The sequence below is a fragment of the Prionailurus bengalensis genome, chromosome F2 (assembly GCF_016509475.1).
Source record: "Prionailurus bengalensis isolate Pbe53 chromosome F2, Fcat_Pben_1.1_paternal_pri, whole genome shotgun sequence".
Classification (NCBI taxonomy): Eukaryota; Metazoa; Chordata; class Mammalia; order Carnivora; family Felidae; genus Prionailurus; species Prionailurus bengalensis.
This window is the reverse complement of record NC_057353.1, coordinates 39,654,119-39,680,681: the sequence shown is the minus strand read 5'-3', so window position 1 is coordinate 39,680,681 and position 26,563 is coordinate 39,654,119. Positions and strand designations below refer to the sequence as shown.

The window sequence follows — 26,563 nt, the reverse complement described above, 5'->3', positions numbered from 1 at the left end:
AAGGAATTATGTAAGGAGCTTAGAAGTATAGATGCCTGAGTCACCTGTTACCCTATTTGTTGGCTTACGGCACCACATTAAACTTCCAACTATCCACGTCCATGGTCATGACTTTGGAATGTGAGCCTCATCTACCCCTCCTGGGTGGCATATTCAAGAACCATAGCTGAAAAGAAAAGTAGGGAATTATATATAAAGATCTATGCAAGGAAATTGCCATTACTACCAGAGGATGGGGAAACTTATCTGCACTTGTGTCAGTAACATAAGAGAAGGATAAATGGAGAGAATATTTTTAATACTTAAATTTCGAGTTTTATCCCTTTCTACTTTCTTTGAATGTTAATATGGCACAGCTTTTGGAACATGGATGTCACTCAGCACTTAATCTAAAGCTTTACAGCAAAATCTAAGGATTTGCAATATTTTCATACAGACAGGAAAGAAATCTGATGGTTTTTATCCCGGAAAACAGCCTCTAAAAGTCAGTAACGTTCTTGGGTTTCACACTGCAAATAAAGTAAATGTGCTATGCTTCTTATTGTAAAGGCAAAATTCTCTGCCGCTCTGTTGCGTTAGATACAATGATGTCATTTTACTTCAGAAATGGCTATCATAAAAGTGGTCAACAGGTACAAACTTCCAATTATAATATAAATAAATACTAGAGATGTCATGTACAACATGATAGCTATAGTTAACACTACTATATGGTACGTCAGAAAGTTGTTAAGGGAGAAAATCCTAAGAGCTCTCATTTCTTTTTTGTATCTACATGAAATGACTGATGTTAACTCGACTTTTTATTGTGGTAATCATGTCACAAATCTAGGTCACATCATCATGCTATACACCTTAAACTTACACAGTGCTGAATGCCAACGACATCTCAATAAAACCTGGGGAGAAATGGCTATTAGAATGTCATAAGACTCAGGAAACACAGAGGTAGAGAAGGAAAAAGTAGGTTTTGTAATGCTCTTTGCTAGCTCTCTTCTTTGAGTAGTCATTATGACCTCATTTCCCCAATTTAGGAAGGACTGAGTTGTACTTTGACATGCTACTATTTTTAAATCTACACATCACATCATTTAAAACATATGTTTTAATCAAATCAAGCAAAGATGTCTGGGGTGATTAGCCTGGGATTTTCATTCCTTGAATGCTCTTGGCGTGGATACTCAACCCCTCCTCTTTTACATTCCCCAGATACTATTGATTTCTCCAGTTATAAGCTTTCCATCACTCATGTTTATTTTAGCTTGTTTGCGTGAAAGCCGACACCATAGAGTGACAAGAATCACATTCTGAGCCTAAATGCTTAACATTTAACAGGGATTTTAACTAAGAGACCCAACGATGCCAAGTGTAAAATAACCTGTCATTTCTGGATGATCTGCTTTGTTTTATGAGAGAAAGGCAAAAATTTGTTTTAAAAGAAGTCTTTCCAGAAGGGGTTTGTCACATAAGGTTGATAAAACAGAAAATCAGAAGAATTTGACCGTAGCAGAACCGCAGAAGTACTGTGAAATTAATACATGTCTTGTACTTGTTGTTAATTATTAAACTTCTGTCCTTCCCTCACTCTAGGTGGACAGGAAGGATATGCTATCATTTTGTGCCAATTTGTAGACAGACATGGAAGGGAGCATTTTCTGATGTAAAAAGGTTAATGCCAACAATGCAGGTGAAGGAAGGTAAAGATTTGATTTTCTTAAACAAAATTAATGTTCTTCTACCAGGAGTGATTGATTTAAATCTGCAAGCAAGATTTAAACTTAAGACACCAAGTGAACAATCAATAAATCCAATCCATACTAGTACCTGGAGCACAAGTGTGTAATGTTTGTTTACCAAATCATTTCCTTGGCATAAGGATAGCGAAGCCACTGGGGCAGCTCGGTTCTTGAGCCAGAGTGGAGGTGGTGCCACTACTGGAACCAAAGAATTTGTTATTAGATTTCTCACAAAAATCTGGGGAAGGCGATAATCGCCTCCCCGTGCGTATTTTGCTTGAGTGTCCTCTACCCCAAGTGCGTGTTCCGCCGTAACCTTGTAATACAAGCCAAGCCTCCTAACGGTCTTCGAACACACGTTAATTCACGTAGAAACAGACACTACAGCCGACTACTGCTAGGTTTCTTTGAGATGAACAGCGTATTTTGCTCACTGTGGGGAAAAGGCAGGAGGCGGCCTATTGTATGTTGTAACAGTTATCTCTGAATGAATAGAAGGAATTGCTTCCAAATGCAATAACAGAATTACTGTAGATTAGTGTAGCATTGGAGCTTTAGTGCTGAGGTAAAATTGTTTCCTCTATTGCATGACCATGATCTTGAAAGTTTTCATTTTGTTCCAATAATGGAGATGCTTGATCACATACTGAGTCAGGTAAATCACAAAGCCGACACTTCAGCGGTCCCGGACAGGCCATAACTAATGCCAGAGCTGAGGACTGCATTAACCACAATTCGGGTGAATAAAATCCAACACAAGCTCATTTGATTTGGTTACAGGGGAATAGGGACTTTGTTCGGAAACACAATAATGTGTTTATAACAATAACAAGAACAATAACAAGAACAACAAATGTTCTTATTCCACACTGTGAAAAAGAAGCGCAGTTACTATTTACTGCGATCTGCAGTCTTTGACTGTTAGGGACAGCACCCCCAGTTCACCACTACTGGGTATCAATGAAAGATATAGAACCTTGTGAGGTAAGGGGAATATCGATATACATTTGAGGATGAAAGAGCTGAGGGACGGCAGCATTATAGTATCAATTACAATGACAAACGTGTGGCTGCTTAAAATTTTTAACTTGAAACATGGAAAGGGATTGTGATTCAGTGCAACACATGAATAGCCTATGGCTTCAGCTTTGAAGAGAAAGACCCGCTTTTCTTTTGTGTGTACTCAACCAAAATTAGGTAGCACCTTGCGTAAAATGTTGATAAATTTTAGATCGGATCAAGCAATACAAAGTTGAACAAAACTATAACTTCACCCTTTAAATGTGCGTATTGGAGAAGAATGATCACCTTATGTTAGATGTGATTTAGGTAAGAACCAGACCTTTCTGGCTTCATGAGCTCATAGTGAAAGTAAGAGTCAGCAGATGACAGAAGATGTGAAATATTGCTAACAACAACAACAATAACAACAACAACAAACAAGCTATGTAAACACCAGCAAAACTAAAGTGCCCTTTGTTTAAAATTAGGAAAAAAATCCAGGGAAACAAATAAGAAAGTCATTAAAGAACATGATTTCATTATTATCAACTGCATCCCAATTGGTATCCATCTAACCACCCCAATCCACAAGATTCTGTGGTTAAACAGGCTTAGGGATTGAACCAATGAGTCTTCCAAGGTGAGTTAGTGAACAGAGGAAGTTTTAAATGTGTTAATCTTAAGACGTAAAATGCAAGTGCTATACTTTGCAGTTAGAAATTGGGGTTTGTTTTAAGGGTATTAGAAGATACTAGAATCAGGGGACCTAGAACTTCCAACTTCTACTTCTGGTTTCCACCCCTTGTTCCATATGAGACTCACAAGGAGCCGTGAACTCAGAGGTAAGGACAAACTCAATTCAATTTGCCCTAATTCTTGTTGGCTAGCCCCCAATGTCCTGTCACAAAGCAACCTGGACATCTGGGCTGAGCACTTGGCTTAGACTCATGACTCAAGAGGAGTCTCTGGATCCATTTCTCTCCATCTTAGTTGCACCTCTCACCAGTACCACAGTTGGTGCTCACAAGTGAAGAAGGCATTCGAGGGCGTTGCCATGATACCTCAGTCTGGGAAGTTGGTACATTTGACTCCATCAGTATTTCCTTCTGACCAAATTAACTCGACCTTCTCCCCAAACAGAGGATGGGAGTTGGGGAGGGCAAGAAAGGGACTAGAAGAAAAGAGCCTCCAGTGGAAAAAAAGTTATGCTTAAAGCTCCTCTCCTGTCCAGAGGCCAATGACTCCACATAGAAAACATGCTTAATTCAATTCCATGAGCAGCTAGGTTCTATCACGAAGGGAAAGGGAGGAAGGTAGAAATACGACATGGTTCTTATTCTCAAAAAGACTCAGGTCTAGCAGAAAATGATCTCTAGCCATAATATCATGTAATAAATGTTTTATGTCTTTATAAATCAATTTACGTAGGAAATCCAAGGAGGGAGTTATTATTTCTGCTCTGAGTATGAGGGTGGTTAGAAATGGCTAAAGCATAGACATTTGAGAAAGGTATTTAAAGACAAAAAGTAATTTTAGCAAATTATTGAGATTAAAGACATAATGTAAGGGGAAGGGGGAAGGCAAAGAAGGCAATAGAAGTTAAGGTAAGGAGATCTGAAATTACATAGTATAGATGCTTAGTACTCTGGCTAGAGATCTGGGGGAAAAGGAGGAACAGGAGACAAGTGCAGGCACAATTCACAGACTCTGGAGGTTCAGCTCCAGAGCACTGCAATAAAGCAAATATCACAATAAAGCAAGTCAAATGAATTTTTGGGATTCCCAATGCATGTAAAAGTTATGTGTACACCATACTGCTGTCTATTAAGTGTGCAAAGCATTATGTCTAAACAATGTATGTACCTTAATTAAAAAATGCTTTATTGCTAAAAGTGCTAACCATCATCTGAGCTTTCAACGATCATGCTTGACATTGATGGCTGCTGACTGATGAGGATGGTGGCTGCTGAAGGTTGGGGTGCTTGTGGCAATTGTTTTTCTTGTATTTTATATACATATACATATATATATATATATATATATATATATATATATGTTTTCCAAGCTTTTATTTAAATTCCAGCTAGTCAACATATGGTGCAATATTAGTTTCAGGTATAAAATTTAGTGATTTATCACTTAGATATAACACCTGGTGCTTATCACAACAAGTGCTAGCCTTAATCCCCATCACCTGTTTAACCTGCCCCTCCAAAAACCATCAGTTTGTTCTCTAGAGTTTAGAGTCTGTTTCTTGGTTTGTGTGACAACTTCTTAAAATAAGACAATGAAGTTTGCCACACTGATTGACTCTTCATGAATATTTTCTCTGTAGCCAGTGGTGCTGGTTGGTAGCGTTTTATTCACAATAGAATGTTTTGCTCATAGTATACCTTCTTTCAAATTGGGGATCAATCTTCTGTCACTTTATTCACTAAGTTTATATAATATTCTAAATCCTTTGGTATCATTTCAACAGTTTTCATAGCATCTCCACCAAGAGATTGCATCAATTCAGTCACATCTTCACACTTGTAATTATACTTGTGATTCTAGTTCTTTTGCTACTTCCCCCACATCCACAGTCACTTCTCCATGGGGTTCCCACTGAAGTCTTTAACCTCTAAAAGTCATCCATGAGGGTTAGAGTCAACTTCTTCCAAACTGCTGTTGATGTTGATATTTTTGACCCCTTCCTATGAGTCATGGACGTTCTTAATGGCATCTAGAATGGAGAATACTTTCCAGAAAGTTTTCAACTTACTTTGCCGAGATCCACCCGAGAAATTACTATCTGCAGCACCTATAGCCTTATGAAATGTAGGTCTTAAATCATGAGATGTGAAAGTCAAAATTATTCCTTGATTGATGGGTTGCATAATGGATGTTGTGTTAGCAGGCATAAAAACAACATTAATCATTGCCTATCTCCATTGGAGCTCTTGGATGACCAGGATCAGTAATACTTTGAAAGGAATGTTTTTTTTCTGAGCAGTAGGTCTCAACAGTAGACTTAAAATACTCAGTAAGCCATGTTGTAAACAGATGTATTGCTGTACAGTCTTTGTTGTTCCATTTCTAGAGCACAGGCAGAGTAGATTTAGCATAATTCTTAAGGGCCCTAGGATTTTCAAAATGGTCAATGAGCACTGGTTTCACCTTCAAGTCATCAGCTGCATTAGCTCCTGACAAAAGAGTCAGCCCATCCTTTGAAGCTTTGAAGCCAGGCATTGACTTCTCTCTAGCTATGAAAGTCCAAGATGGCATCTTCTTCCAATCTATGGCTCTTTCATCTACATTGAAAACCTGCTGCTTAGTGTAGCCACCCTCATTCATTATCTTAGCTAGATCTTCTGGAGAACTTGCTGCAGCTTCCATATCGGCACTTCCCGCTCCACCTTGCACTTTTATGTTATGGAGATGGCTTCTTTCCTTAAACCTCATGAACCAACCTCTGCTAGATTCACCCTTTTTTTCTGCAGCTCCCTCACCTCCCCCACCTTCATAGACTTAAAGGAAGTTAGGCCTTGCTCTAGTTAGGCTTTGGCTTAAGGAAGTGTTGTGGCTGGCTTGATCTTCTTTCCAGACCACTCAAACTTTCTCCATATCGACAATAAGGCTGTTTCGCTTTCTTGTCATTTGTGTGTTCACTGAGTAACACTTTTAATTTTCTTCAGTAACTTTTCCTTTGCATTCACAATTTAGTTGTTTGTCATGAGAAGCCTAGCATTCAGCCTGTCTCTGCTTTCAATATGCTTTCCTCACTGAGCTTAATCATTTGTATCTTTTGATTTAAAGTGAAAGACCTGTGACTCTTTCCTTCACTTGAACACTTTGAGGCCATTTTGCGGTTATTCATGGGCCTAATTTCAATATCGCTGTATCTGGGAGAAGAGGGAAGCCTGAAGTGAGTGAAAGGGGGGAACGCTTCATCAGTGGAGCAGTCAGAACACACACATTTATTGATTAAGTTTGGCATCTTATATGGGTGCAGTTGTGGTACCCCCCCCCAGACAATTAGAGTAATGACATCAAAGATCACTGATCACAGATCACCACAACAAATATAACAATAATAGAAAAGTTTGAAATATTGTGAGAATTTCCAAAATGTGATAGAGAGACAGGAGGTGAGCAAATGCTTCTTGGAAAAATGGTGCCAATAAACTTGACTACACAAGGGTGCCACCAACCTTGAATTTGTAAAAAAAAAAAAAAATGCAATTAAAAAAAGGGGATGAAGCACAATAAAATAATATATGTCTGTATCTGGAAATTATCCAAAAAAAGTATATCATTAGAGTATTAGAGTATACATCAAGTATACCTTGAGTATTCTGCTAAGAAATTGAGTTTTATCTTTGATGATGATGGACATCATGGAAGACCTAGAAAGCTAATGTATAGAAGTATGAAAACCATGGTTGCTTCACAGCTAGAATTCAGTATTTGTTGAATAACTACTATGTGCCTGGTAGTGTGCAATTTGAGTGCTTTGTGGGTTAGATGGTCAAGCCCTTTTCTGTGATTTCCAACTGTAAAATGAACCATAACCAGAAAACTTAGAAATGCATGCTTCTCATAAAAAAAGTGACTAGGAAACTGAGTGGTATCTTTTTGAACTACTGGCTGATCCACAGCAATCTAAAAGTTAAAACAAAACCATTTAAAATGCAATTAAACAATCAAGAGAAAAAGCCTCTGCTTTTTTGTGTGTTTGTCATTGCATTTTCACCATTACCTTCTGCTTCATAGATGTGTCGCTTATGAACAATAATGCACATGAAGGTACTTTGTAAATATGCTCCAGATGTTAGTCAGGGTTATTTGTCTCTGACTAGAAACTCCTAGGTGCTGAGTTTTACTGGACATCACTGCTTAGAAGGCCCCCTGTCACTTTAACCTCTAAAATCCTCAAATAAAGCTGTCCCCCACCTCCCCAAATCTGTTTTATTCTGTTTTTTGCTTCAGGTGATGGCACCAATACATTAAGTTTGCCTAAGCAACAGATTTCGTTGCTCATTAGGATCTTTGGAAGCCCTAAGCACAATATAATGGCACAGCCACACTGCTACTAAACAAATATTTAAAACAAATCCGTAGAGTACATACTCTAAGGAAGTCCAACAACATTTGGATTTTTCCCATAAGGACAACTTGAATGTCTTTTTTGAACTCAATAATGTCAAATTATTCCAAAAATATTTTTAATACCTCTACTTTGCTGGTAGTCTCACTGTCTCCTGAGTAATCAGCCTTGTTGGACCCAACACCCTCCACACTCTCTCAGTTCAAATCCTTTACAGCTCCTAACTGGTTAACTTCCTGTTCTGTTCTTTAAACTTTATCTTTATCCCTCCCCATGCATCCTTCAGGGTTTCCAGACTAATCTCTGGTAAACACAGATCTGATCATATAATTTCTCTTCTTCAAAACCTTCCATGGTTCCAATCATCAGCAAAGCATCTTCTCCTTTGCTTTAACCAGGAAGGAAATTCTGAGGAAATAACCTTCTTGAAGTTCTATCAGCAAATAGAACTATAGAACAAATAAATAAAAATGAATAAGTAAACAAAATCAATCATTTCTTAGGAGAAAACTGTCTTATGATTTCATCATTTTAGAAAGTAAGAGTTTAGAAAGTAAGAGTTTGTTCGTAGCACCCGCATTCGGCAATCAAAGAGAATGGCATTGTTTCTGTCAAAAGCTGTTGGAAATGGCTGTTTAGAAAGCATTTTGATAATGTATTAGTAATAAAAGGAATTTATGGATTTATCAGAGTTAATGTATATGCTATCAAAAAAAAAAATAAAAAGATCTCAGAAACTAAGGTTCTAATTGAAAAAAGAACATTTTAAGCACTTCCATATTATCAAAATGGACACCAAACAGAAGAAAACAAATTTGAGATAATACCATATTGTCTGATTACAATACAAGTAAATTTTAAATAAGTAAGAGAGAACTTTTTTCAAGTTTACTTATTTATTTTGAGAGAGAGAGAGCACATGCAAGCTGGGGAGGGCCAAAGAGAGTGGAAGAGAGAGAATCCCAAGCAGGGTCCACACTGTCAACACAGAGCCTGATGCGGGGCTCAATCTCACATACCATGAGATCATGACCTGAGCCAAAATCAAGAACCAGATGCTTAACCCACTGAGCCACCCAGACACCCCAATAAGAGATAATTTTAAAAGACTCACATATTTAGAGAGCTTAAAACTTCTGAATAACTAATAAGTCAAATAACAAGTTATGATGGAACCTAGAAAATATTAGAACTAATGGTAAAGAGAATATTGCATATCAAAATTTGCTAGATGAAATCAAACTGATTCTGAAAAGGAAATTGTGAGCATTTTTTGCAATTGCTTGAAACTAATTTAAAAAACAGTTAACAAACCTTTTTTAAAGAAGGTATTAAAAAACAGAATAAGCTAAAAATAGTAGAAGCGAAAATATAATAAAGACTAAACATTAATGATACAGAAAATAAGGGAACAAAATTAAGATCATGAAATAGGAAGAAAAGCATGTGATAGAACAGACAAAAATCATAATATATATAATAATATATAATACATAATAATATAATATATAATTATAATAACATAATACATAATAATATATAATATATATTATCATATAATTATATATAATAATATATGTTATAATATATAATTATATATAATATTAAATATATATATTTTTAAATGTTTATTTATTTTGAGAGAAAGAGAGTACATGCATAAGTAGGGGAAGGGCAGAGAGAGAGAGGGAGAGAGAAAGAAGCCCAATCAGACTCCTTGCTGTCAGTGTAGAGCCCAATGCCGGGATCTATCCCATGAATGGTGACATCATGACCGGAGCCAAAATCAAGAGCCAGACCCTCAACCAACTGAGCCAATCAGACACCACGTTTCATAATATGTTTTTAATATTAACTTCTAGGAGCTAAAATGTGAGGAGAAGCCACAACAAAGCTTGGAAAATACTGAAATAACTTGTGTAAGCTAATTAATATGTGATCATTGTAAAAATGTTATAAAATACTTGAAATAAGTCCAGAATTAACTCCTTTTTCTTAGGAATCTTTCCAGGTAATTTTAGTCTCACTAGTGGTATAATGTGTATATGTACATGTCTGCACATATAGCCACATGATCTGTATGTGTTGTTAACTTGAATTGCTTTCCTAGTAAGTATTGTGGTCTATATTTCTGCAATTTTTTCATGTAACAATGTACCTCAGACATTTTTCTTACATTAGTACATATAGATTTACTCCATTAAAAAAAAATCATCGTTTAGAATTCTGCCTAGAATGTGTACCATAATTTATGATGGGTATTTAAGTAATTTCTAGACTTTCAGTATTGCAAAGTGTTGCAGTTAATATCCCTGAACATATATCTTTGCACATTATAAAGGTTTTTCTGTGAAATTGATTATTTGAACACACAAGTAACTCATGCTAATTGTTTTCAAGTATAAATTGTCGTTAATGTGCAAAAAATACAAGTTTAATTATCTGAATCCTTAATAACCTTCTTGAAAGCTTTATATATCCTTCAAGCAGAAAAAACAAGTAGATGATAAAATTGTCCCCTGTCTAGACTCAGGCGACGATGGCGACATTTGTTTTCAATTATTAATTAAACACACATGAAGCCCTTTAGATGAACAGGTGATACGGTTATTCTTAGATGTGTTGCTTGTTTACAACAAGGGCATATTTAGAGCCTGAGATCAAAGTTCTAAAGCTGATTTCAAAACAGTGGCATTAATTGTCCTAAGGCCTGGGACTCTGGGGAAGCAACTGGGAGAGAATGAAAATGACATAAACGACAACAAAGTCACATCGTTTTGTCATTGCTTATAAACAGACCATTACTGACCATTACTGTAATCAAATCATTACATCTTTACTCAAACCAGTGCATTGGTGCTGGTAAAGGTACAAAACCAAAACAAAACAAAAAAGAAAACATTCTCTGCTGTTGTCTCAAGGAAGAGATACAGTACGTGTATGTGAGAGGGTTATATTATCACTCATCCATTAATGCTTTTACTTGAAAAACATTTCTTCATCACCTACTATATGCCAAGCTCAGTGCTAAGCAGTGAGCATATAGTATTAAACAAAATTTCATATTATCCCTGGCCTCACAATGTTCCCTTGGATCTGCCATTTAGCCACCATAGTAATTTGAATATTTTGGCATGTATTCTTTCCCCACTATTTTCACTGCCCTGTCCTAGCTCAGGATCATTATCATTTTATTCCAGAACTATTATTTTTTTATAAGTGTTCACCCTGCTCTCAGCCCTAACCTATTAACCCACTATTGTTGAAAATTTTTTCCTAACACACCATTCTCACTATGTTCTTTCATTCAAAAACAGTTCCTCTGTGTTGTCTACAATGTCCAAAATGTATACATGCCAGAACTTCCAAAATTTCCCCAGTCTATCCATCCAGCCTGCTAGGAGATACCTACCTCCCCCACCCAACACACACACACAAGCTTCCCACTCCAGTTAGGTACATGCTCCTTACTAACTCCAGAAATATGCCTGGGACATTTTTGTGTCTGAATCTTAGTTCAAAGTCTACCTTCCATTGTATTTCCTCTTTTATTTTCAATTATTTAGATCCCACTCATAATTTAAGGCCCAAGTTAAGCCATAACTGAATAAAGTTAGTTATCTTGTGCTTGTTGTATGATAAGAACAAAATTGAGTGCTGGAGTTAACAACAAATACACAAAGTATGGTGTGTTCACTCAATGACAAACATAAATAAGCAATTGCAACACAAAATGACAAAAATTTAAAGACATATAGAGGTTACTGTGAAATTAGAGAGACAGCTAACACATTTAGAGGCATGAGTAGGAATAAGGAAGGAAGACTTCTTGGGAGAAGTTACTCTCAAGGAGAGTCTTAAAGGCTTAGGAGGAGTTGGCCAGGTGAAGGGACTAGGGACTTTCCAAGAAGAGGGGTCAGCTTGAGCAACCACATTGGCAGGATAAACAGCACAGCATGTGAGTGGGATTACAATGAATTCAGTATTGCAAGACAGCAAAGCATGAGGTAGATGGTCATGTAAGATGAGGACAAAGAAATGGACCAAATGATGTGGAACCACCAGCAAGTTTTGTTGGGGATATCATAAGATCAGAATCAAATTTGGATACCTTCTTCTGTCCATTGTGTAAGGATGAGTTTGAGCACGTAGTCTTAGTGGCTGGGAGACCAATGCAGTATTCTAGGGCTTTCATTAAAGAAATAGAAGTAGTTATACTTCTTATAACTTATAAGAGAGGGAGGGATTCTCTCTCAGCCCCTCCCCCCTCAAAATAAATAAGCTTAAAATAAAAAATAAAATAAATAAATAAGGTTCCTGTAGGACAAGGGGGTAGAGGTGACCGGGAGATTCTGGACCACTTCAGAGCTAGAGAGAGAACTGAAGCATTACTGACATAATACCACCAGGATTACTACAGTGTATTACCACTTCTGGTGGCAGTCAACATCGGTATGTGGATTTGCTCAAGGAACTGCAGAAAGTGGAAGAAATGTGAGTTGATGGCAGAAACTTGAGGAACATCAACACTGAAGATGTAAACAGTAACAGCAAAATTCATGGAAAAGACGAAGAAAGAGTGCTCAGAGATGTGTAGCTGATTAAAGACAGACTGGCAGAGTGGTGTAATGGAAAGCTAGAGTGGAACGTGTCAAGACAAAGGGAGCAATGAACCTTGTCAGATGCAATGGACACATCTATCCAATTCAATGGGCTGGTGGCAGGAAAAGCCAGACTTCGGTTTATAAAGAAGTGAGTAAGACAAAGAAGAGAAAACTTAATCCTACGTTCAAGAAATAGTAATGACAGGGAAGAGGAGAGAGAGGCTGATATAAGAACAGCATGTGGTGAAGGGAAGATCTTTATTTAGGATGCAAGATATTTGTTTGCTTATGGTTTTTTTTCAATTTTTTTACATGATTGTTTTTGAGAGACAGAGAGGGAGGTAGAGGGAGAAAGGAAGAGAGTCAGAGCACGAGCAGGGGAGAGCAGAGAGAGAGAGGGAGACACAGAATCCGAAGTAGGCTCTAGGCTCTGAGCTGTCCACACAGAGCCTGCTGTGGGGCTCGAGCTCAGGAACCATGAGATCATGACCTGAGCCAAAGTCAGAGACTTAGCTGACTGAAACACCCAGGCACCCCTGTTTACTTACGTATTTAAGGTATTATGTTTCTCTAACACAGAAGTGAGGCTGAAGATCTAAGATAGAGAAGATAATTGATGGAGGAAATCATAAAAGAAGGCAATTGACTCTGTGCACCAATGGGAAGGGAAAGACCAGTTTGTTCTCTAAGACTAAAAGGAAGGAGTTGAATTGTGGGTATGTAAATAAGTGTATAGATAAAGAGAGCAGAATTGAGGAAGAGCATGTGTGATGATCTCATCTTTCCTCTGAAAGTAGGATATTTTCCCTAAAAGTGGTCCCAAGGAGCTCTATCTCCATTTGTACTCCTATGGCACTATTTTCTGAAAGATTCCTTAAAAATGCTCTAGAGTGCCTTTTGTTTCTGCGCGCACACACACACACACACACACACACACACACAATCTTTAACCAAATTATTTACTTTCTTGAAAAATTACTATTGGTCATATTGGCTGTCACATAACACCCAGAGTGGGCTTACTCTATGACTAAAGAATAAAAATAGATTCAGTAGTAAATTCAAGCCCTCCAGATATCACAAAACAATGTGTAAGATTGCAAGATGAAAAATTAAAAAGAAAACAAAAGAATAAATAGTAGAGAATTAATTCAGAATCACTGCCTATTTTTGGCACATTAGAAAAATGAACAATTCTAGAGGTTTTTAATTCTTTGAGATTTTTCTGTACTAAGATGAAAGAGAGAGAGAGAGCAGATGGAAAGAGAGAACAGAAAAATACAAACCTAGAAAAATAAATATTATTTTGCTACTCTATGGATCCTCCACAACATGGTGCTTGGCATATGGCAGGAGTCAAGAAATAGATAACTAATGGGCTGATATAAACACTGATAAAGGAGTCATATATATGATTCATACGGAAACATGTAACTCCTTAACAATGGCATGATCGCTAAGAGTGAAGAACCTCAGAGAATTAGAAATAATTAAGATAAGAACTGGAGCAGCGCTCTATGGACATTGTGTACCCATATGAAAGGCCATGTGATAGCCCTTCCTGACCCCAAAGCCCCTGGGTGTTTTGACAGGCCTTATGAATATATCGCCAAGTGCGAGGCTGTGGATGGCTGACTTGCACCTGCTCTCAGATCCCACTCGGCAGCACAAGGGCCCATGGGAAATAGGGCCAGACCTGTTTGGCTTCAGCTCGGCGTCCACTTCTATCGACAGCCATAAAACTCAAATAGAGTCTAAGGAAGTGAGATATTTGGTAAACAGGAAAATGGGATTGCCATTTGTCCTGGTTTCACACCAATGGTGGGAGCCAATATAGTTGATCACAACAAAATTTTCCCTTGATAGCTTCACTTTACATCTTCAGTGACCTGCCTGGAGTCTGGCAGAAAACATGCACTGTATGGCCAGAGAAGTCTGTGCTTTCTCTTCCCTTCACTTTGCCATCCTGTTAGGGGACTGACAAATATTAACTAACATGCTCAGGCACATCTTGTTCCTGTGACAGTTCTGCTCACTGAAGCTAGAATAAGATAAATATAATACTGTATTATATACTTCAAAGTTACTAAGAGGCTAGATCTTAAATGTTCTCACCACAAAGAAGAAATAATAATGATATGGGCACCTGGGTGGCTCAGTCGGTTAAGCCTGGGACTCTTGGTTTCGGCTCAGGTCATGATCTCCCGATTTTGTGGGGTTCAAGCTCCACACTGGGCTCTGTGTTAACAATGGGAAGCTTGCTTCCGATTCTCTCTCCTTCGCTCTCTGCCCCTCCCCCGCTTACCATGTCTCTGTGTCTCTCAAAAGTAAATAAATAAACATTAAAAAAATTAAAAAGAAGCATGAGATTTTTCTCTGCTTTAGAAAAAGAAAGAATAATTATGCAATGTGGTAATAGCGTTAGCTAACATTATGGTGGTAATCCTATTGTAATAGATAAACATATCAAATGTACACATATGTGGGTCACCTTAAACTTCTACAGTGTTATATGTCAACTATATCTCAATAAAACAAGCAAAGATTTGCTAGCATTGCAGTTCTGTGAAGTCAGTTCTACCCAGCTTCAGATACTTCTCAGCCCATCAAACTGTGGTGGATTTTCTGCTAAAATTATTTTCTGTAGTCGCCAAGTCCACAGGCAGGGCTTTTGCCTACATATCTGATTTGCTCTCTATTTCTCTGCTGGGACTCTTCACGCTCTGAATACTGTTCCCAACAAAACTCCCAGTTCTAGAAATTGATTCTGCTGAAATAAAAACATAATAGTATAAGGATGTTAATTCTTGCAGAATTTGTGGCAGCAAACAACTGGAAATGACCTTTGTATCCACTATGGAGAATGGTTGAATAAAGTATATATCCACACCATGTAATATTACACAGATATTTGCCAGGTCTAGAAAGCTATTCAAGATATAATGTTAATTTTTTTAAAGGACTCCAATAGTAGCAGTTATAATGTGATCCTACTTTATCCTGAAGGCGAAATCTTTGTCTGTTGGTGTGTCTATGATTTTACATGCATTAAATAAAATAAAAAAGAATAAGTATCAAATTGTTCACATCAGTTAGGTCAGTCGGGAGATTGAAAGGTTATTACATATGTATTGTTGATGTTCTTAAGCATGAATTACATCTATAACTTTAAAAATAAAACACCTATGTGTGCCTGGGTGGCTCAGTCAGTTAAGTGTCCAACTCTTGGTTGTTGCTCAGGTCATGATCTCACGATTTCATGAGCTCAAGCCCCATGTCAGGCTGTGGGCCGGCAGTGTGGAGCTTGCTTGGGATTCTCTCTCTCCCTCTCACTCACACCATTTCTCTCTCTCTCAAAATAAATAAATAAACTAAAAAAAAAATTTTTTTTTAAATAAAACACCTAAAAACTCAAGATACCTGACCCTCATCCAGACTTGCAGCACCTCAAGGGAAGTGCTATATGAGAAGACTTAACGATAAATAAAATGAATAATTTTGTGGAGGGAAATAATTGTAGACCCATTAAATTTCTTTTAGCTCTTGGAAACAAGACAAGTTATTTTATTTCATCTACAAAGATATTTCTTCTACTTCTCTCTTACCACATTAGGAAATCCTACCAATCTTGATCCATTTTGAAGATCCACATGAATTTTAAATAAAGAAATAGCTTGTCTGTTTACTCTGCTTCTGACCACTATCCTTTGTTAACACTTAAATCAAATGTTCTTTCTAGAAGGAGCCATAGTCCCAGAAAAATAAGTTCACTCTCCTCTCAGGTGATGACATGTGAAATCTAACTCTTTTCTGTGTATCAAGTATTTCATTTCAAGATCCTTAATTGGGACACAGAGACTTAGAGATATTGAACACCATAAGCAGCTTTGGGGCATTAAAACAATTCCCCATGATCCCCGCCACCCCCAACCCCACGCCCTGTCGTTTTCATAGCCACTTGTCACTCTTATGAAATGTCAGGACTGCTCCTAGACTGACTGACACAGCATGGCTGACATCTCACTGGAAGGTATGATTTAAAATAGTTTGATGTAAACTGAGAGAAGCTTCCTAAAATACTGGGATCCAGAGCTGTAGAGCTTGAGGATTAAAAAGATAAAAATCCTAATTTAAAAGTTTTCTAAATATAAAATTGAAGGAGGCTCCCAAGGCAGGAGTCAGGTTTCTATTTAAAAAAAAAAGTGTTTTTTTGTTTGTTTGTTTCAGTTAAAAACTATAAACTGGGAGTTTGGTATCATGTTAGGCCTTATTTTCTAAACTTGTATTCTAACTGTTAAACACTTGAGCTTAGGAACCTACCCTATGCTCCGGTATATTCATTCTTCCTCACAATGTTACACACATAGAGAATGTTCAATAAATGTTGGATAACAGAATTTTGCTACACAAATCCATAAAACTTTTAAGGATTCAGGAATGGTATTTTTATATTCAGCTGCAATATTAATGATAGAATATTAATGCACTATTAACAATAGAAAGAAAGAAAAAAGTTCTGAAACTAAAGAAATGATTTGATACTAAGAATTTTATGTGGGGGGGTTCGCACGCAGGCATACATGCATATGTTCACTCTCCTGTGTAAAACTTTGTATGTAAGATAAAAATCTGTATAAAGTAGTAAATAATGCAATATCTTGTCTTTTAAACTAGCACTTCTTGCTTCTGACATAAGGTAAGGAATTCAAAAAGTTCAGAGAAAAGCAAAAGGCAAATTGAAAAAGTTTGATAATGGCTTTTTAAAATAAGTCAATAGAGTGAGGGAAAGATGGAAATGAAGCAAGTAATATTGATTGCACTATTTACAAAACTGTTTTTAGATTATTACAAGTGGTTATACTATAGGTTAAACATCTATTCCAAATTTGTCAAGGGTCTTAGGGATGCACTATCCTGTGTCCATGCAGCCATAAGGCTACGGCCAAGGATCCTCCAGGAGCAAAAAGGAAATTGTATTCTATTGAACTTTTCCAGAAATATCCCTCTTTTTCTCTTCTTCCTCTGTTTTCCTCTTCTACCCACTCATTTTCTCTTCCTCTTCACAGTCTAATCATAAGTAATCCTTTTCTTGACTGCTAGAAACATCTTTTTTGGCTCCTCTTCTCTCTTGGAGGAGTTACCTTTTGATCTCAGACTCACTGGAGACTGGTGCCCAGAAGGGTAAATAAATCCGAGTTCCATGAGCACCTTTTAATGTCTGTGATTCTAAGTCCATAAAATCTTTCATCCTTAGTAGTAAAATTGGAGAAAAAAAATGGTTTCTCTCATTTTGAGTCAGGTTGCATTGCTAACATGAACCTAGAACTTCTTTTTGACACTTGATTTCCTCTCTGGCAGAATGAAGGTTTCCTATTCTTTTTTTTTTTTTTTTTTAAGAAATTTGTCAAAGTCTCTGAAAGTGTCCCTTAAACCCCTCCCCCACCAAAAAATGGCACCAGAAAAACCCAGCCTGATCAGTTAATGGTAAATGAATCAGAAACATACGGATTAAATTCTCCTTAAAACACACAAGGGTTTAAAAATTAAGCAAAAAATTACTGAGCAAAATATTTGTTTGCCAAATCCCAAATGTTTGAAAAATAGTTCAAGATGTTTGTTGAACCTGAAATGGGCCGGAGTTACCCATCCATATTTAATTCAGGCAAAAATAATTTTTACCAGATGAATCCTCTCGTTAGTAGAGTGCATAAGAAAGAAAAATCAATAACAATATAAAAGAAATTTAATTTTTTTTTAATTTTAAGTATTTTTCCAGCCTTATGGAGATATAATTGACGTATAACATAGTGTAAATTTGAAGTGTAAACATGTTGATTTGATACGCTTATGTATTACAAACTGATTACCACCAGAGCATTACCTAACCCCTGTAACATGCCACATAATTGCTATTTCTTTTTTTGTGATGAGAATATTTAAGATCTATTCTTTGTAAAATGTAAGCATTCAAACTGAAAAGCAATTGCCTTTGTGAAAGGCTCTCCAGGAAGATGTAATGACTCCATTCTGGATTTTCCAGGCCACCCAGGACTCACCCCAAGTTACGTGTATTGTTAAGCTATGCATAAACCCTGCTGCCTGCAGCCTGTGTGTTCTTGTGCTTTTCAGCTCAGCTTTTTCCTTTGGTAATATGGCCAACAAATATTGTGGGATGGTGAGAATGACCATGTCAAGAGCTTGTGACTGGAAGAACAGTCTCTTCCCAGGGTAATTTTGGCCTTCAGTGATTATAAAGATTTCCATTTAATTACTTCATGACCTGGTCTTATAGATACTGGTCCCATCAATCTTGATGAGTGATTCATCTTACCCTAACAGATAGATCCAAGACTAGATGGCGAATAATAAGTGTTTTTGCTGCAAAGTTAAAGTTGATACTAAAGAGTTGGTGAGTACTGTATGTAAATAACATACTTTTTCCAAATATCTTTTCTAGGTATAGAAGTTTGATGAAGCAAATGGATGGAAAGAGTGAAAAAAAGAAATTGGAGAGGAAGGTGAAAGAGAGAGCAAACTCGTAAGTACCTTCTGTTATACTTTGGGGCTAATATAGTTATAGCTGTATAAGTTTTAATGGGAAGAAGCTGGAATATCAAAATGGGAAGGGGCTTTAGAGATTATCTAGACTATAGCAGCTTCTTCATCTTCCATTTCCAGATATTTCACTCAGTAGCCTTAGTTTTTAAAAGTTACATAAGACTATGCATTAATTTTCTCTTGCTGTCATGTTAAATTAGCACAGATTTAGTGGCTTAAAACAATACAGATTCATTATCATACAATTAGGCAGGTAAGAAGTCGAACACAGGTCTTCCTGGGCTAAGATCAAGGTCTCAGCACATCTGCATTCCTTTTGGAGGCCCTAGGGGACAATCTGTTTCTTTCCCTTTTCTAGTTTCTAGAAGCTACTCACATTCTTTGGCTCATCTCCGTCTTCCTCCATCTTTAACCACAGCAGTGCTGCATCTCTTAAGACTTTGCTTATGTGTTCCTCTCTCTCTCTCTCTCTCCTGCCTCCTCTTCCCCTTATAAGGGTTCTTGTGATTAATTGGGCCCACCCAGATAATCCAGGATAATCTCTCTATTGTAAGGTTAGTTTTTTCGGTAACCTGAATTCCATCTGTAATCTTAATCCCCCTTTGCCATGTAACAACATATTCACAGCTTCCAGGGATTAGGACAACATCTTAGGGGATAGAGTGCGGGCATTATATTACCTACTATACACTATAATCTCATTTGTAGATGGAAGCCCTATGGGAGAGAGGGATTAGATTTGCCTCTATGGCAAACTTAGTTTGCTCCATGTTTCTATGTGAATGGAATGAGATAATAACAACCTGCCACCTCTAGTAATTCTGCTCAATGATTCCCAAACTAGAAATGTGTCTTATCTCCTGCTTATAGTCCAGACATTGATTTGCTTTTTAGATATGGTCAGGCTACTGTGTGAACTAAAAGAATCAATGAATCTTTAATTATTAAGTGGCTGCTGTGTCCCTAGAAGTGGACTCCTGACTAAGATCATTCATTGGTGCTATATTTTGGGGATTTGGAAACCAAACCCCTAACATGTAAACAAAAGAGGACCTATGTAATAAGGAGTTGGGGTCGTTATCTCATAGTGGTCCAGAGTGTTTCCTGAGCATAAATTAAAAATTTTTTGGCAATGAGGAGAATGAAATGCAGCAGAAAATAAACTTTTATTATTTTATTATTTTTTTTAATGTTTATTTATTTTGGAGAGAGAGAGAGACTGAGTGCAAGCAGGGGAGGAGCAGAGAGAGAAAGAGACAGAATCTGAAGCAGGCTCCAGGCTCTGAGCTGAGTTGTCAGCACAGAGCCCGACGTAGGGCTCGAACTCACAGACTGCGAGTTCATGACCTGAAGTTCAATGCTTAACCGACTGAGCCACCCAGGAGCCCCAGAAAATAAACTTTTAAATAAAAGATGGAAAACGCATTGGCCTGTGTGTGAATGTCCTAAAAAGTAAGCACTGCAGTAAACTCTCATCTCCTCAATTTAGAAATGTAGTTTATGGGGGAAAACAAAGCATTTAATGATTTTTTAAGGCACAAACAGTAGTAGAAATTGATAAAATATAGTGTAATTTTCCAGCTACATTCAATACAACTAGAATAAAATTTTCAACTAATTTTAATTAGTCATAACAAGGATGCATTTAATTTTCTCATGTTTATTAATATGATTTAATTTTTTCTATTATCTCACCTCTTCATTGTTCCCTATATCATGAAGTATTTAGCACAGTGACCAGCTAATTGGTCACTCATTCTGTCTTTATAGGAAGAATAAATAAAAAGTAAATTTAATACATTAAATAAAATGTATTTATGGCATCTGAGTATTAATATGTTATGTATCATACATGAACATAAATTAAAGTTAATTAATTAGTTAACTGATAAGAAAATATTAAAAATAGCTTTGAGCAAATGATTACCTCAGTAAAACAATTCTTTAAAAGTACTAAAAGAGAATGATACAATATAATATTCTACATACAATACAATGCTACATATAAATATCTAGTGATACAGAAATTTTTAAATATACTCTTTGGATCTATGCAACATGACGGTATGTTATGATTTCCAAATTTCTCTATGTACTCAGTGGGAACATCTAGTTGGTCAGAAGGAAACAATGTATCAATATGCTTTTTAAAAAGTTTTCATTTTGGGAAGCCTGGCCCAGTCTCTCACCTATTTTAGGACCTTTCTCAAGTTATAAAGGTATATGCATGCTGTGCAGTCAAAGTAAATGTCACTGAGTTATAAAGATTATCTCATAATGAAACAGTTGTTTATTATCACTAACACTAGGAATATCTATTAATTTATTGAGAAAAAATAACCAGCTGTTATTTTAAGCCCATTATATACATCATCTAAGTTATCTCTTAAAAGTACTGGAAGGTTGGTGTCATTGTGTGCAGTTCACAGTTAAGGTTCAAAAAAGTGGTTAATTAGTCTGCCTTAGGAACTTACAATCGATTCTAAGCACCGTGTCCTTCTGCTGGTCTCTAACTGACCCTAACTACTTAAAACTAACCTGATGTATTTTTTAAATACTACTAAACTGGGGCACCTGGGTGGCTCAGTCGGTTAAGCATCCGGCTTCGGCTCAGGTCATGATCTCACAGTCCATGAGTTCGAGCCCCGCGTTGGGCTCTGTGCTGACAGCTCAGAGCCTGGAGCCTGTTTCAGATCCTGTGTCTCCCTCTTTCTCTGACCCTCCCCTGTTCATGCTCTCTCTCTCTCTCTGTCTCAAAAAAATAAGTAAAAACATTTAAAAATAAAATAAAATAATACTAAACTAACAAAACCCTTCTGATGGGCTCCCACAGAACTGAAGGGAGTGTCGTATCGCCCTTCAATGTGTTGTAAATAAGGACAGGAAGTCTATATATGAAAATCCTAATTTCAGTACTAAATACCAACTTTAAAATTATTTCTGGGAAAGTAGCAAAGATGACTTCACAGCACTTACTTTGGAAAAGAGGAGATGAAATGAAAACTGAATACTGAGGGGCATAAGCAAAGAAAATGATCTTAAATCATGACCTTCTCTTTTCGATATAATTAGGGCCAAGTCCAATGACTAGTTTCAAAAGTCACTGGGCGTAGTTAACAAAATATTGTGAGATTCTTTTTCTTTCCACTTCTTTGAATCCAACAGCGTTCTAGAATTGTTAAGGACTAATTCTACCTGAGGAATGACCTGGAAATTTTAACCCCAAAGAGACTTTTTCTAATTATTTTGATTTGTTCTTGAGGGCACATATAGGAAAACACAAGGATAAAATGAAATCTGACAACTTTAAAAAATTGAAATTATTATTCAAATATAAGGTTTTATTTCCTTCATGAGCTTTTCCCTGATTATTCCATCAAAACAGATTTTCAGTAGAATAATACATTTTTCTTAGTAGTATTTTCTGCTCTGTCGAATATCTATTTCATACCACAGAAAGTATTTTGGTAAGTGAATGTTTATGTTATTACAGTAAAAGTTCTGTAATTTTTAAAATGTACATCACTTAAGCATTTGAGGCCAAGTTCAAGTAATGACCATCCCATACTTCTCTTCTGTACTTTTTTTCGATACATTCTGTCATTTGATCTTCAGGGAATCCCACAATATAAGGCAGGGCCTCCTGAGGGGTATTATTAGCAACTGAAATTTCTTCCCCTTGTATGGTGCATGCTGACAACTTCTTCATCACTGTCTTCTGCCCAGAAACCTCCCCTGAGTTGTGGACTCCTATATCCAGCTTTCTGCTGGCATCTCTGCCTAGATATCCCATAGGCACCCCAAACTCAACGTGTCTGAACACTCATCACCTTCTCCACCACACAAGCTTTGCTTCCACCGTTCTTGGGTCAGCCTCCATGGGTCCTATACTTTGTATTCTTGAGTCTTCTCTATTTTTGCAGATTTTACTTCCCAAGTATTTCTTGGCTCCTCTCCAATGTCTTCCTCCAAGCTCAGCACCTAAAGGCTCCTACTGGCTTCCTGTAAATCCATCCTTCACAGAGTCACCCAAGTGCATTATTTCAAATCTAAATATGACTACAGCACTTTCCAGAAGATTCTTTATTGTCTTCAGAATTAAATTCATGTTTCTTAGTGAGAAATACAGACTCTTTGTGAGCCATCCTATACCTTTCCAGCATTCTTCTCCCCTAGTCAAGTTAGCCAGAGTTGATCAGTATTGTTCTGTCTCATTGTTTGACACTTTTTGAACTCTGGTGGCATCCAATCGCTTGAGCCCCTTAAACAATCACTGTTTCCTAATGTTCTTTGCCTCCTTGAAATGGCTGCATTCCGTTTATAAGACGCTGAGTCTTAGTTCACACGTCACCTCTTCCTCTATCCACACCCACGTGAGATGAGTTCTCTTCTTTGCTCCCACAAACCTGTATGTTCATCATTACAACTGAACACAGGGTCATGTCGAACCCGAGCATTTCTTAAGAAGAATACCTGGAAATATCTGGGGCCTTTCTGTTTTCAGTGTCTTACACTTTTTAGGCCATGTGCAAATGTTTGCAGTTGAATGAATAAGATATTAGAATATGGGTCTCTCTCTCTCTCTCTCTCTCTCTATCTATATATCTATATCTATATCTATATCTATATCTATATATATTTTTTTTCTTTTTTGGTTACACCATGCTGTCTCTAATGCTGATCCTATCTACTTTAAAACCCAAATAAGTACTGCAATTTTGGTAGGACAGAAATCACTAGTTTGAAATGTTACATTTTCGTAGTTTGATACCATACACAATAAGCAGAATTTTCAATGAAAATTGATTGATCTGGTAAAGCGTTCATATTCTGCTAGCTATTTTCACAGTTTTGGGTCCAAAATCATTATAATATAGTTTCTACTTTAGCATTCATCAAAACTACAAAAGAAATGTTGCCATTCATGGATATATTAGTGCAATAGGGCCCAATGCTGCTTTCAAAGACTATTTTCTTATACAGAGACATTTTATAGTCAGGCAATCATCTTGTTAAACATTTCCTATAAAATTTTAAAAATCATTACCCGGGAGTCTATCACTGTGGCACTAATCACACCTCTACAATTAAGCTTATTTCAACCCTTTCACTGGAATTCTTTTTCTTTAATCAAGGGTTTATTATTGGACTGTTAATGTGAAAGTCGAAATAAAAAAATCTCAGCTCACGAATGAATTCTAATAGCAGTTATAGAAAACCCTGAGAAATTCTAATATTTTTCTGTGAAATTTATGTTAGGATGTGGGTTTAACCCCCCTCCCCCCACTTTTTTTTTCCTGTAGAATGTTTTGCCTTACTTAAGGGAACTGAAATTTTTCTTCATGTCTTTAAGGATATCCTTAATCTACTGCGTTTGGGTTTTCCTTGGTATGAACACAAAAGCACAATTATTTTATTAAGCTGGAGGTACAAATGCATCACTTTCCTACCTTTTCTACATCACTAAATGGAAGTGCAGTTTTGACTTTTGTAAGGAAAAAAGGGTTAGAAAGTAATTTTATCTTGCCAAATGAATCACCCAGCTTTTATACCTCCCAAGAGTTTCACTGAGAAGAATTTTAAGTTCAAGGACAACACGTATCTTTATACCAAGCTAGTCAGATTTCGACTTTAGAATGAGCTAATTTGGTATAAAACTATAGTTTTGAAGCAAATTCACACACGACTGCATTTGCAAAACACAAAAATCCTATGAGTAATCAGAGCCACCCTAAACCTCCTGAACTACCTGCTGTGTTCCTCCTCCCTCTTCACCACCACCCCTTCAGTTCAAATCCCAACCATCTGTCACCTGGATCAATATCTTTCTGTCACCTCACATCATCTCTTTCTCCTTCGAATCAATTTTCCTGGTGATAGCCTCAGAGATACATGTTTTTGAGTGATTATACCTTTTTAAATTGGAATACTTATTGGTTGCACTCATTCTGTTTTTCAAGATAAAGAATAAAGCCTTGACATGAGAAGCAGGCATTATTATTTACCTAGCCCTACATCAGTACCCATGTTGGTTCTCCCTTGCCCACCTTACCCCAAGAGCTAGGAAAGCTGATAATCACTTCTCCAACCTTTCTTGCATTTGCAGCTAAAAGACGGCATGTCACAGATTTCTGACCATGGGGTATAATTGTAAATGTGCTGAGGACCAAGAGGACCTTTGGTTTTACATATGAAACAGACAGATGTAGCTGATGCTGCTACCCTTTCCTTCACTTTTTCCTGCCTTGAATATGGCTATGAGGTCAGGAGTTTCAGCAGCCATTTTATGACCATGAGATGACAAGTGTGAGGATTAAAAGCAACCCACTAACCATGGATAGAGGAAAAACAGAATAAACCCGGGTCTCCATTGGCATCGGTGGACAGCTGAACGAAGGTAAATAATTGCCTACCACTAAAATCTTTGTTATTGAACTTACATTGTTAAAACTGTTAGTAGAATCTTCTATTTTTTGAAATCAAAAGCGTTCCTAACAGAAATACATGGCGTACATTGCCTACCATAATTCTCCCACCTTCCAGTGATATCAGTGTTCTTTGAGTTCCTAAAATGTTCATCCCTGCCTTGGTGACTCCTATCATACCACCCAATCCCCCACCCTCACACTTCACCTAGCTAATGCCTTCTCAGTCTCCAAATCACAGTTAAAATGTGTCCAAGAGACTTTCTCTGATCCCTAGAGTAGGTCATCTCCTTCAGTTATATACTCTTGTAACTTCCACTGATTGTCTTTCTTGGTACACATTTGAAGCACATATTCACACGCATAGGTATTTAATAATATTGTCTTTTCCACGAGAGTGTTCAGGTTGAAGCTATATTGCTTACTATTGTCTGCCCAATTTTTAGCAAACAGCATGGCATTGAATAAGCATTGAGTTACTTTAAGGAAGGAAAGAAAGAACAAAAGAAGGAAGGAAGAAAGTTCATGTGAACTAAAATCTCAAATCTGAAGTTAAACTTGGGCTTTCCTTTGAATTTTTAGCTTTCTATCTCATGATAGTGGTATTTCCCCTGCCAGGGAAGTATTGCTTTCTATCTTACATGTGGAAAAAAAAGAAAGAAAGAAAGAAAGAAAGAAAGAAAGAAAGAAAGAAAGAAAGAAAGAGAGAGAGAGAAAGAAAGAAAGAAAGAGCCTCAAGTGAATGGTCTGTGTTTTTGAAACCCAATACAAAAGTATCATAATGCACTCTGTTGCAGAAAGTGTTAAAAGAAAAATCCGTTATTCCTTTATTATTTTGGTTTCCTTTGATCTCATTTAATTTTGTCATTACAAAAAAAGCAAAAAACAAAAACAAAAACAACATTGAGTTCACATGTTCTACTGCAGATTGGTGTTTGATGCATCGCTGTCAGAGAGCCAGGAATGGGAAAAGTGATCAGTTTTGACATTGGATTTCATGGCTTGCTAAGGATCCAGTAGACTCCCAGAAGTTTATGCACAGTCTATAAGGGGCCATGAAACTCTCTGAAATTATATACCAAATTTTGTATGTACATGCAGTTTTCTAGGGAGAGAGGTTAGAGCTTTAATCAGATTTTCAATATGGTT

The 26,563-nt window shown here is 36.9% G+C and overlaps 1 long non-coding RNA gene across 1 annotated transcript; it reads left to right on the top strand.

Annotated features, from left to right (window-relative positions):
* The first annotated feature begins 1,560 nt into the window (after positions 1-1,560).
* Positions 1,561-26,059, top strand: LOC122495594. The gene is made up of 3 exons (XR_006300505.1): positions 1,561-1,697; positions 18,889-18,969; positions 25,257-26,059. It is a non-coding gene; the product is annotated as an uncharacterized LOC122495594 (long non-coding RNA).
* Positions 26,060-26,563: the final 504 nt, after the last annotated feature.